This window comes from Sus scrofa, chromosome 15, assembly GCF_054392235.1.
Source record: "Sus scrofa isolate SSC_HxYL_T2T_F1_AM1 chromosome 15, Sscrofa_HxYL_maternal_Yorkshire_Landrace_v2.0, whole genome shotgun sequence".
In the NCBI taxonomy this organism is placed as follows: domain Eukaryota; kingdom Metazoa; phylum Chordata; class Mammalia; order Artiodactyla; family Suidae; genus Sus; species Sus scrofa.
Window position 1 is genome coordinate 150,618,850 of NC_139397.1, and position 12,829 is coordinate 150,631,678.

At 41.7% G+C, this 12,829-nt stretch overlaps 1 protein-coding gene and 1 pseudogene across 2 annotated transcripts in view; one reads left to right on the plus strand and one right to left on the minus strand.

The window, feature by feature from the left end:
- Nucleotides 1-12,829, minus strand: part of IQCA1 (IQ motif containing with AAA domain 1) — a 167,848-nt gene that overhangs the window by 127,031 nt on the left and 27,988 nt on the right. Inside the window, exon 1 of one of the 2 annotated variants that reach the window (XM_084998799.1) lies at nt 2,506-2,825. The exons of the other annotated variant lie outside the window; for it this stretch is intronic. The gene's annotated coding sequence lies outside the window, so the exon portion shown is untranslated. Of the gene's footprint in view, nt 1-2,505; nt 2,826-12,829 lie in introns of those variants that run through there. 2 annotated transcript variants of the gene reach the window in all.
- LOC102159338 (phosphatidylinositol transfer protein beta isoform pseudogene) lies at nt 7,675-10,831 on the plus strand (annotated as a pseudogene).

A 12,829-nucleotide genomic window follows, 5' to 3' on the forward strand; every position in this document is an offset into this window, starting at 1 on the left:
GGGGTGGCAGGAGGGCGTTTCAGCCGAAACCTGAGCGAAATGAGTCACCAAGATTTCCTTCGATAGACGAGACGTTAGGATACTTTCCACACCATGTCCAAAAAAAATTGTAGCCAGAGGAATGTCAAGCTACACATGTAATACTTGATAAAAATAGGCACTCGAGTGTCTACCAAAATAAGACAATTGTCTATGTTTAGTAGAATAAGAACATAAGAAGGTAAAACTTTTGATAGGAAAAAATCCCCTAAAACTGCCTTTTTTTTTTTTTTTTTTTTTGCTTTTTAGGGCCACACCCGTGGCTTATGGAAGTCCCCAGGCTAGGGGTCAAATCAGAGGTGTAGCTGCAGGCCTACACCACACGGGATCTGAGCCACATCTATGACCTACACCACAGCTCAAAGCAGTGCCAGATCCTTAACCCACTGAGCAAAGCCAGGGATCGAATCCACGACCTCACATATACTAGTTGGGTTCGTTAACTGCTGAGCCACGATGGGAACTCCCCTAAAACTCCTTTAAAAATGAATCTAGAATCATTTTGAAGAGCAATGTTTTTTTAAAAGCCAGCGATCTAAATTGCCTCAATAGACACGTGCTCACAGCCATGACTTTATATAATCTATTTGGTGTCAAAATAAAGAGATAGGAATTCCCTTTATTTAATCATTTAAAGAAGTATCCAATTCTTATATCTTCAGGTAATATTTTTCATTCCCACTGTCATGAAATACAAGATTGTAATTCATACAGAAATATTTATATGATCTCTCCAATGACTATTTTAAAGTCAATCGTTTTCATGAAGATGTTAAAATGTATCTCTGCTACCCAAATTTCGTTGATGAATATGTAAAATCCTTTTGAAGTCTTGCGTAAACGGTATGTATGATTCTTTTTTTTTTTTTTTTAATGGCTGCAACTGCTGCATATGGAAGTTCCTGGGCTAGGGGTTGAATCAGAGCTATACCAGAGCCACAGCAAGACCAGATCCAAGCCACGTCTGTGACCTATGCCATAGCTCAGAGCAACGCTGGATCCTCAACCCACTAAGCGAGGCCAGGGATCAAACCCGCATCCTCACAGACACTATGTCGGGTTCTTAACCTGCTGAGCCACCGGGGAACTCTGGTATGAATCAATGAATCACAGGATATTGCTCCCCAATTACACTGTTCTTATGTGAGTCAGATTTTTTTTCACAGATTCACACATACGAACTGTGGTTTATTTAATTGGGCCTCCTCCCCTTGGAATCCCTGAACGTGAATTAATGCGCAGGCCACTCTGACTGGTATCCTGTTAAGGGCTCTGTGTCAAGTGTCCAGCCAACGTCCTGACACCTCCATGATCTCTGACAGAAACACAGGTTTCTCAGCTCTCCCCAGATTTTCGTAATTGGCTCAGTGCTCTGGCCCATACGTTCCTTCTCTACATTTCTTTATGAATGTCACATCCATCTGTGTGTGTGTATGTCTTTTTAGGCCCCGCCCGCAGCATATGGACCTTCCCAGGCGAGGGGTCCAATTGGAGCTACAGCTGCTGGCCTCCACCACAGCCACAGCAACACCAATCCTTAACCCACGGAATGAGACCAGGGATCGGACCTGCGTCCTCATGGGTACTAGTTGGGTCTGTTACTGCTGAGCCACCACGGGACCTCCACACCCATCTTCTGAGATAGAACTAAGGACGGGACTATCCCCTTGAATAGCTGGGGACAGCGAGGTCCATCACCCGGTGGTCATCCCGCCCATCCGACGTTAACGAAGGAGCCAGCATCAGGTTTCCCGACGCCTCCAGCTCTGTGTTTCTCTATTACACCATGCTGGGCTGTTAATATGGGTGCATTCAAGCGTGTTCCTCTAGATAGACTCTCTCTGACAAAAATACATTTGGGGTCATTTGCAGCTTCTTTCTCTAGTTGCTTTTGAATGTAAAGGTTATAAATATATTTAGGTCCTATGTTAATGAGCAGCTGTTCCTTTGGGCTAAAACAGCCTTTCCTCTTTAGCAACTTTGGTCATATGGAATTCAAATTTGTTAACTTGCCGCATAAACAGCAACTCATTTAAAAATAAATTACGAATATTAAAAGGAAACAGAACACGATACGACACCATAGGCTGAAATACATCAGCTGTAGAATAATGCATCTTAATGAAGGCTTCCCATGTGAATAAACCGTTATATTTACAAGCTTTCCACAGTTAATGACCCAGAACTGGATAACGAAACCTACGCTTATAGAAAGGTCCTCCGTCAGCAAAAATATACATATTAATAATTGATGTAGCTGTAAAAACAGGACATAAGATGATGCTTCTTGGGTCTGTGGAGAAATGACGCCACGGTCCATTAACTTAAAATGCTTATCTAATGTTTGATGGGCTTTGGTCTTAAAAAATCCTTGTTCAAATTAGTAAGATAAAATGGACATCTGTCCAAACGACAATCTATTCAATTTATCAGTCAAATAATAAGTGCAAATAATAAGTGACTTACTGCTGGCGACTTTCTTGGGAAGCTCGTGTTCTCGGGGGGTTCTGCTTTGTCCTGGTGCTTTGGCGTCACTGGAGGTGAAGAGGGAGCAGTGAGAGGAAGGGACAGGGTCTGTTCCAACAAGTGACAGTCCTGTGAAATCTCTTGCCGTCGTCAATGCGGAGATTAATTAGCCGAACGTGGCCTCGGAACACAGCCCGCATCAGCATCATTAGGGAGCGTTCAGAGGCCGCTCCATGCTTCTTGCTCTAATTTTGCATGTGGAATGCTTCCTGCTGTGGAGTAAACGGCTCCGTCGGTCCATTTTAAGATCGTGTGTGTGTGTGTGTGTGTGTGTGTGTGTGTGTGTTCCAGTTTATGAGAATGAGCCGCTTTGATCCGTCACTTCATTTCAGAGTAAAATATCTATATTTGTATATCGTGTTTATACAAATACACCTTCTCAGACAGATGCATCTAGCAGGAGAAGGAGAATAAAGGCTGTGTGGACAGGCAGAGCTGATGGTTTTCTTTTGCCCTCTGCTCATACTCCAGTTACGGTAAATCTTTATTGTAGGATGCCACAATTTCAGTGGATGCCAAACAATCAAGCAATTTCTAGCCTGCTAAACCTAATTTCTAAAACATTTTAGTAGTTTTAAAATTTGCTGAGTTAGGAGCTGGCCTTGAACAGTAGAGTTGAGCTTGTAATTACTGGGGGGAGCTTAATTTGCTCCTTTTGTGTCCTACTTTCTTTTAAAATGTTTTAAAATAAATACTTTGACAGCATTGAAGGTTTGTGAGACACTATTTTAAGTGGTTTACAGAATTTTTTTTGGCCTCGCCCATGGCATGTGGAAGTTCCTGGGCCAGGGATCAAACCTGCGCCATAGTAGCAACCTGAGCCGCAGCAGTGACAAGGTCCGATCCTTAACTGGAAGTGCACAAGGGAACGCTGCAGTTTACAAATATTAACTAATTTATTCCTCATAATAAACAGGCTTTTGTGTGGGTACCATGACTATCTTCATTTTATACATGAAGAAATGAAACTGAGGCACAGAGAGGTCAAGGAACTTCTCTAGGGTCACACAGCAGGAAGTAGCAGACTGGGGCTTTGACCTGAAGCATGTACTTCCAGAATCCCTGCTTTCACCCTCTATGCTTTGCTGCATCTGATAGGTTTCTTCTGGCTTAAAATATTTTGTCTGGAAGTGTTTTTCTTATGGGTACTATAGATCATACTTTTTTTCTGTCTTTTGTCTTTTTAGGGCGACACACACAGCATATGGAGGTCCCCAGGCCAGGTGTTGAATTGGAACTGTAGCTGCTGGTCTACACCACAGCCACTGCAACTCGGGATCCGAGCCGTGTCCAACCTATACCACAGCTCACGGCAACGCCGGATCCTTAACCCACTGAGTGGTGCCAGGGATCGAACCCACATCCTTGTGGATACTAGTCAGGTTCGTTAATCACTGAGTCACGAGAACTCTTAGATTACACTTTAAAAAAACGTACATTTGTAATTTTTACAGACACTGCTGAGCTTCCTTACAAAAAGGCTGCATGTTTGATACACTCTCCCCGCAACAGAGTACAACAGAGCCTTTCTTTCCTCACCTTGCCAACATCATGATATTAACCATTTGATCCTGGCTGACTTAAACCAGCAAAACATGGCAATTCAATAAGCATTTTTGAATCATGAATAATGTGAGCATTTAAATCCATAATTATAAGTCATTTTTTTTTTCTTTTTTGGGGGCCACACCTGTGGCCTATGAAGGTTCCCAGGCTAGGGGTCGAATTGGAGCTGCAGCTGCTGGCCTACGCCAGAGCCACAGCAATGCGGGATCTGAGCCATGTCTGCAGCCTACACCACAGCTCACCTCAACGACAGATCCTTAACCCACTGAGCGAGGCCAGGGATTGAACCTGCTACTTCATGGTTCCTAGTCAGATTTGTTTCCACTGCACCATGAGGGAAACTCAAGCCATTTCAAAAAAAGAAAGAAAGAAAAAAAAAAGCGGGCAAGCATTTATCTAGTGCTTACTGGGTACAATGTACCAGACACAAATTGGAATGCTTTGTAGATACCAATATCTTTAATACCTAACTATGTCTAGGGTCTAGGTTCTAGCATGGTCTCCATTTTGCACACGTGGAAATCGTGGCACCAAAACGTCAAATCATCACCCCAGTTCACAGGGCGAGTAAATGACGGAACCAGAGTCTGAACGCAGGCAGGGTGGCTCCAGCGTTCCCGGCCTTGGGTGCTCTACTGTGCTTTGCCAAAGGACTCTGTAATGGGTCCTAATCCCAGATAAATAAAGGCACATATCCTGCCCCTAGAATATGGATGAAAGAATCCCAAGATCAGGTGAGAAAAGGAAGAGAATTATTTTCTTCGTTTCTGCTGTCCCAGTGTCCCAAAGGCCTGTGGCAAGAATAACACAGAATACAAATAATAATAAATACTTCCCAGAGATAAACCCACACACATAGGGTCAGTTAATCTATGAAAAAGGAGGCACAAACATAAAAGAGAGAAAAGAGAGTCTCTTCAATAAATGGTGGTGAGAAAACTGCATAGCTACATGCAAAAGAGTGAACCTAGACCCCTACCTCACACCATATAGAAGAAATTAGAAATGGATTAAAGACTTGCATGTAAACCCTGAAATCATAAAACTCCTAGAAGGAAACATAGGCAGTAAACTCTTTGACATCAGTCTTAATGATATTATTTTGGCAAAGGCAGCAAAAGCAGATGTAAATAAATGGTAGTACATAAAACTAAGAAGCTTTTTCACAGCAAAGGAAATTCTCAACCAAACTAAAAGGCAACCTACTGAGCGAGAGAAAATACTTGCAAATTATATATCTGAAAAGGGGTTAAGATCCAAAATATATAAATAACTTATGCCATCTAATATCAAAATCCAGCCTGATTAAAAAGTGAGAAGATGACATGAATAGGCCCTTTTCCAAAGAAGCCATACAGACGGCCAACAGAGACACAAGAAAAGATGCTCAGCGCCACTAATCATCAGGAAAATGCAAATCAAAACCACAGTGAGATACCACGTCACACCTGTCAGATTGAGGATTATCAAAAAAACAAAAAAAAAAGTGTTGGTGAAGATGTGGAGAAAAGGGAACTCCTGCACACTCTTGGTGGGAATGCATATTGGTGCAACCACTATAAAAAGCAGTATATAGATTTCTCAAAAAATTAAAAACAGAATTCCCACTTCTGGCTATTTATCTAATAGAATTCCCACTTCTGGCTATTTACCTAATAGAATTACCACTTCTGGCTATTTATCTAAAGAAAAGTAGTAACACTAACTCCAAAAGATCTATGTTCACTGCAGCATTATTTATACTAGCCAACATATGGACGCAATGTACACGTGTCCATCCAGAGATGATGAAAAAAAGATGAATAAGTGAATGAACACACACACACACACACACACACACACACTGGAATCTTAGCCATAAAAAAGAGTGAAATCTTGCCATTTGTGGCAACATGAATGGACCTGGAGGGTATTATCTAAGTGAAACAAGTCAGATAAAGACAAACACCTTATGATTTCTCTACATGTAGAGTCTAAAAATAAAACACATGAACATCAAAATAAGACAGAAACAGACTCACTGGGCAGACACAAACTGGTAGTGGCCAGAGGAGCGGGGTCAGGGGGTGGCGGGAGAAACAGACTAAAGGGATTGGGAAATAAAAACTTCCAGTTATAAACTAAATAAGTCACAGGAGTGAATGTACAGCATAGCAAATATTGTCACTAATACTGTAACCACTTTGCGTGGTGACCATTTCAATCTGAGGTTAACAGATGCAAACGATTGTCTTTGGAGTGGATAAGCAATGGATCCTGCTGTACAGCCCTGGGAACTATATCTAGTCCCTTGTGATGGAGCAGGATCATATGAGAAAAAAGAATGTATGTATGTCTGTACAACTGGATCACTTTGCTGCACAAAAGAAAACTGACAGCGCCCTGTAAACCAGCTATAAAGGAAGAAGTAAACATCATTTAAAAAATCAGAATGTGTATCCACATCAAATCAGTATGATGTACACCTGAAACTAATGATACTGCACATTATTAAATGTCAATAAAAATAAAAATACTTAAAATCAAATTAAAGGTTCTCAGTTACCGACTAAAATTCTATTTAACAGATAAGAAAAGGGTAGCTTTTCTTTTTTTCCCCAAAGCCTCTTGGGGTGGACTTTTAAGATCACAAGATTATTCAGGGCGTCCTCCTCAGGCTCTGGTCCCCTTGCTCAGCCAGCCTGTGAGCTTTTCATGCACACTAACCACCCCTTTCCCCAGTGAGCAAACATTTTCCTGGTGCAATGCACACACACACACAGTATATGCGGGGGCGGGGGGGGGGCGACTGCTGTCTTAGGGATCTGGTGACATCTCCCTCCACACCTGCGTAAGGTAGACGCAGGTAGACCCAGACTCCGTGGGCTTCTCCACTGACCCTGCCTTTTCATATTATACTTTCAACAGACTGATTTCAAGTTCATGAATCCGAGCAGCAAGTAACAAGGGCTAAGACACTTCCTATCTTGAAACCAGTGGCCTGCATATTTTAGGCAACAACTGGCTGAAATATTCTGAAGCTGAGATATGTTGTGTTTTGTTACAGAGGAAGGTGGTTGCACTTGATAGGTTTCCTTCCTAGGAAATCAGTCAGTTATGGTGACAGCAGGACGTCATTTCCCAAGACAATGAACATTCCTTGAAGGAGGTCCAAGCTCCAGGCTGGGTCCGAAGCCCTTTCGACAGCTCTGAGAAATAGGTGGCACGCTCTTGCTCTACAGAAGGAGAAACTGAGGCACAGAGGGAGGGCGAGGGTGTGCCTCCAAGTGCCCCCACCTCAGGCCACCCCAGCCGCCTCTTTGTCAACCGAACGGGGCAACCCTTCAATGCCCCCACCCCCGCCCCAGGCAGGGTGACGCGCACTCATTTCTAAGATGCTGTGGCCCCAAGACACTGAGGCACAGCTTTTCTTTTTTTGCATTTAAGGAGTGAAATAAAACTAAAAGCAAGACAAAACCCCCATAAATCACGGTGAATCTTTTTTGGTAATACATTCGCTCCTAGAAACCACCAAACATCATTTGCAGCCAAATATAACGTCGAATGCACAGGACCAAGCTGGATGACGTGGTCTGGGGTTGAAATCAAAGGGTGACGGTAAAAAGCGCTTCATCCTGACTCCTGGCTCATTGGGGCTTCCAGGGGCAGTCTCCCAGGGAAGCCTCAGGAGGAGCTGCCTTTTAGAGGCGCTCCTTGGGTGCCCACACTCCTACCTGGGGTTATTTGTTAATAAGAAAGAAGCCTAATTTATTGACCAAAACATAATTTATAATGGAGCTAGTTTCATGTTCGCATTGGAAGGGGAGCAGGGTTTTATGGCACTTGGAGGATTTAGCTGATGCATTTCCAAGTGACAGTTCTTCCTCTTTAATAAGTGACCCCTAGTGTTCTTTATTCCCATGCAAACATTGATAGCTTGAGGGTAACATAAAATACACCATGGTCATGGCTGCAGGATACGTTATTTCAAAGAGATCCACAGAAAGAAATGGATTACCTTCATTAAGTTCCTTCTAGAGCCACTCCACTCCATTGACTCTGCCAATTAAAATAACTGCACATGAATTTTTAGAGTGCTATTTATTTTCCTTTGTAGATTTTAGGATATAAATATTTAAAATGGCAATATCAAAACGTAATTTATGGGCTAATGGTAAAGGAAACACTGGGTCAGGAATGAGGATGTAATGATACCTCTTGCTCTAATTCTGGTTTCAGTTACTAAACAGCCACCCCTGGAAACAAGCCAAGCTTCCCATAAAGATAAAAATACTGTTTTGATTAGAGAAGTCGGTGGCTTATACACTGACATGATGTAACAAAATAAAATAATGGAAAAATGAAATTTTAAAATGAGTAGACAGTATCTTAATTAGTGATATAGTGGAAAATCTATTTAATTGAAAACATTTCTAGGATTTGGGGTAACGGATTTTTATGGTTATCAGCCAGCGAACAGAAGACACCATTCTTTTAACAATTGAATCCATATACTTCTCGATGGTGTAAAATTTCATAGAACACGTAATACCAAGAGAAGACATGCTTGGAAAAAAAGCAAACTGGAGAAAGTCACATTTAATACAAAACAGACAAGCTAGCCTCCTTCTACTGTCCAAACTCTGTACTGCTGGAAAATTAAAACAGACTTCTTTTATTTGAGCTGAGCAGATATAAACTACAAAGTACAACAGAAAAATTACAGTAAAATACATGTAATTCTATCTTTATGTGGTATCAGTGGAAGTCGCTAAGACTTGAGGATAAAAAAATCGCATCTGGCCATTCCCTAAGTTTCTGGCACATTACGCATAGGAGACGTTTGGTAAAGTAGAATTAAATTAAGTGGAAATTGTTGAGTCAAAACTGCTTCTTACATAGAATTTCATGTTAAATCTGGATTATCTTGGATGGAATCTTCTGACTGCTCGTGTAACTTTTAAGGTAGAAAATTGGAGATAACCATTGTTTTTATCATTACATCTCATATCTGTGTGTCTCTTTTGGGTAGAACAGAGGAATAATTTTGTATCTTTACCTGATCATCTGGGTACCTATATACCAAACAATTTGGAGAGCTTAAAAGAAAACACTGATAACATGCTGTGGCCCTTTGCTTTTATTTTTAAATGTGTGCCTTTTTTCCCAGTTAATGCAGTAAAATTGAAACATTTTTGGCTAATACAGACAATTAAGACCAAAAAAAAACTTCCCAAAGTCCTGATATTAAAAAACAAGCATGATTTAAACTTGGTATATTCCCTTTCTTTCTTTTATATGTGCATGGATGTGTATATATATTTCGTTGAAATCATATTATATGTATAATCTAAACCCTGTATTTTGACTCTGAGCATTTTCACGTCATCAAAAGGGAACTTATTTACAAAGCAGAAACAGACTCTCAGACATAGAAAACAAACTTCTGGCCACCAAAAGGGAAGAGGAGGAGGGATAAGTTAAGAATGTGGGATTAACAGGTACACACTACGATACATAAAACAGACAAGCCACAAGGACCTACTCTATAGCACAGGAAACTCTATTCACTATCTTGTAATAACCTATAATGGAAAAGGGTGACAAAATGTGTAACTGAATCGCTTTGCCAAACACCTGAAACACTGTACATCTATTATATTTCAGACCGTTTTTAGGATTCCGGCTTAAGACGGTGGGATAGAAGGACTGGAGCTCAGCTTCTCTCCTAAAAACAACAAAATCCACACCTAAAGGCTGAGCACTCTCCACCCAGTGGACCGGAGACCTTAAAGAAGATGCCCTCCTCCAGAAGACAGAGAGGAGCCCCCTCAGGAGCCGGGTGGTTCTGCCATGCTCTGTTCAGGAGCATCAGGATGGGCAGCTTTGCTCTGTTGCAGAAGCCAGTAAGAATGAGACTGGTGGTGGCGAAGGAACTGAGGTTTTAAGGAATGAACCTTATGAAAAGGATGGAGAAAAGGGACAGTATACACACAAAATTTATCCCTTAAAGAGCAAAGTTCCTGCATTCGTGAGGATGATGCTCCCGAGGGCTCCTTGGTGTTTCACGAGAAAGCCTGGAACGCATCCCCGACTGCAGAACAACTGTAACGAATGAATACACGAAAGGTGGCTTCTTCATTAAAACTGAAACATGGCACAGACCAGACTTGGGAACATTAGAAAATGTACATGGTTTAGATCCGAACACATGGAAAACTGCTGATACTGTACACGGATACTGCAGATCGAAGTCCAGTTGAACCAGCAGACTACAAAGCCGATGAAGACCCAGCATTGTTCCAGTCCGTCAAGACCAAGAGAGGCCCTTTGGGACCCAACTGGAAGAAGGAGCTGGCAAACAACCCTGACTGTCCTCAGATGTGTGCCTATAAGCTGGTGACCATCAAGTTCAAGTGGTGGGGACTGCAAAGCAAAGTAGAAAACTTCATTCAGAAGCAAGAAAAAAGGGTATTTACAAACTTTCATCGCCAACTTTTTTGTTGGATCGCCAAGTGGATTGATCTGACAATGGAAGACATTAGAAGAACGGACGATGAAACCCGGAAGGAACTAGAAACATTACGTAATCAAGGTCAAGTAAGGGGAACAAGTGCAGCCGGTGATGAGTGAAGAAGACTCTGACCATGTCTTGCAGTGTCGACGTTTCCAGACGTGTGCTTGTGGTTATGTGCCCATAGGCTCGGGTCCCAACCACGTGTGTGTATATATGTTTGTGTGTGTCCATCTGTAGCTGTATATAAAATGCACGTAGAGCTGCAGATCAAAATACACACACTTGTGTATACATGTACATACAAACATACTGAAGGGATTAGTACAATTTCTCCAAAGTACTGTACCTATCTTCAGAAAGAATGCAAAAGAAAATATTTTCAATGTATATACCTGGAACAGATTTTAATAATTATCAGAGTAATACCACTAATGGATAAATTGACTGCAATGCAATACTAGCTGGTGTGTTTCATAAATGGCAAGTTGTGGACCAATAGATACAGCCTTTTATCACTTTTCTGTTCTTTTAAATCAGTCTCGCAAAATTTTTAATTTTAGTCCCATAATCAACAGACTCCTACAGAAAAATTTATTAAAAATCTTTTTGGAGTTCCAAGGAATCTGGAATGTATCTCTGAATGTATTTATAATTATGTGTTTCTGGATTTTCATTCTTATCCACCCAAATTGGACAATATCTATTAGTAAGTAGTAGAGTTACAGGCCAGTTTTTACTTGTTTGCCCCGAGGAAAAGATCCTTTTAAAAAAAATTCCATTTTTTATTGGATTCTCGTGTCTTATTCAAGTATCTTTCTACATCAAACCTAGCCAAAATGGAAATGACGGTCCGTGATTTATAACAAACACTATACAACTTTCAAACTCCTGTTAGGCAAGCAAAGAAACTGATGAAGAAATTAATAGCCCTGTAGGCTGTTTAGAAAGACTGGAAGTACAGCACTTCCATGGAGTCTTTTCCGAAATGACTGTCTTCTGAAATTACAGCTTGAAAACTATGCAAATGATCGAGATTCCTCACAGCTTACACGGTCGAACATAGACAGTGATAATGTTTTGTTCTTTTGAAATACACTTTAAGGGGGAGAGGCTGTCTCAGAGATAGGAAGACTTCCAGAGGCAGCACTAGGCTTGTCTGCACACGGGTGGGAGGCCCTGCCAGGGCCCGGGCACCTGCACCCGCTGGGATGTGCTCATGTAGGAGCTGGTCCTGAGTAAGCGTAAATACGTTGGAGAGAAGCTGCTGCTGCCTCCTTTTTCTTTCTTCTTCTTCTTTTTTTAATAAGAAAGGAACAATAGTTAGGTAAGATTTTTATCAGCGTCCGCTGTCCAAATCCAGTTTGTACCCCGTCAGTCCCGGAAGCTTGAATAGAATGATACTGTGGAAGCCTTCAGGTTCCAAACTGTCTCCCTTGAGCTCCAGTTCCTCCTCCGACGTGCCAGCCCCTGTGCTCATCTCACGTTAGTGCTCTGCTTTGCGGACAGTCCTGCCCCTCCCTGCTTATTGTTTCCCCACGTGTCCTGCGTCCCCACTGAAGGGACTGCGGTGACAGACGAGGATATTAGGCTCAGTGCCTCACTGCGATGTCCTGGTGTCCTCGGCTGCAGACCCCACGTCGCACATGTCCTCGTGTACTCAGGATCCAGACTGAGGTGTACTCTCCGGGCACTGCTGTGACATACGTTTTGTCAAAGCAGAACCACTGTCTGCAACGTGTTTGATGCGAAGAAGATTATTGCTGATTTTGTGAAATAAAGAGTCTAGCCCTCTCCTTTCACTGAACTTAACTCTCGCGGGCGTCTGTAGCATCGCTGGGAGCTTGGGCGCACGGGGAAATGAGAGCCCGGTGCATGCATTTTAATGTTTTCCTAACAACTGTGGAGATTTGAGGGAATGTGTGGTGAATGTAAAATATCTAGTTTACTTGGCAGTCTCTTGTGTAAATTACAGTAAAACAAAGTAAATGAAATTTAAACCAAAAATAAATTTGATCACCCAAAAAAATTATATGTCAATTTTTAAAAATCTATAAAAAAGAATAGCAAATAGGAGAATAGCAAATACTGTTACATTTCCTCAACAATAAACGTTTTAACGGCACCAGGTAATTCTATGAACAAAGCCTAATAAAACTCAAAAAAGTCAGTCCTGAACATGTTTTCAGTGGTGGCACATCACCA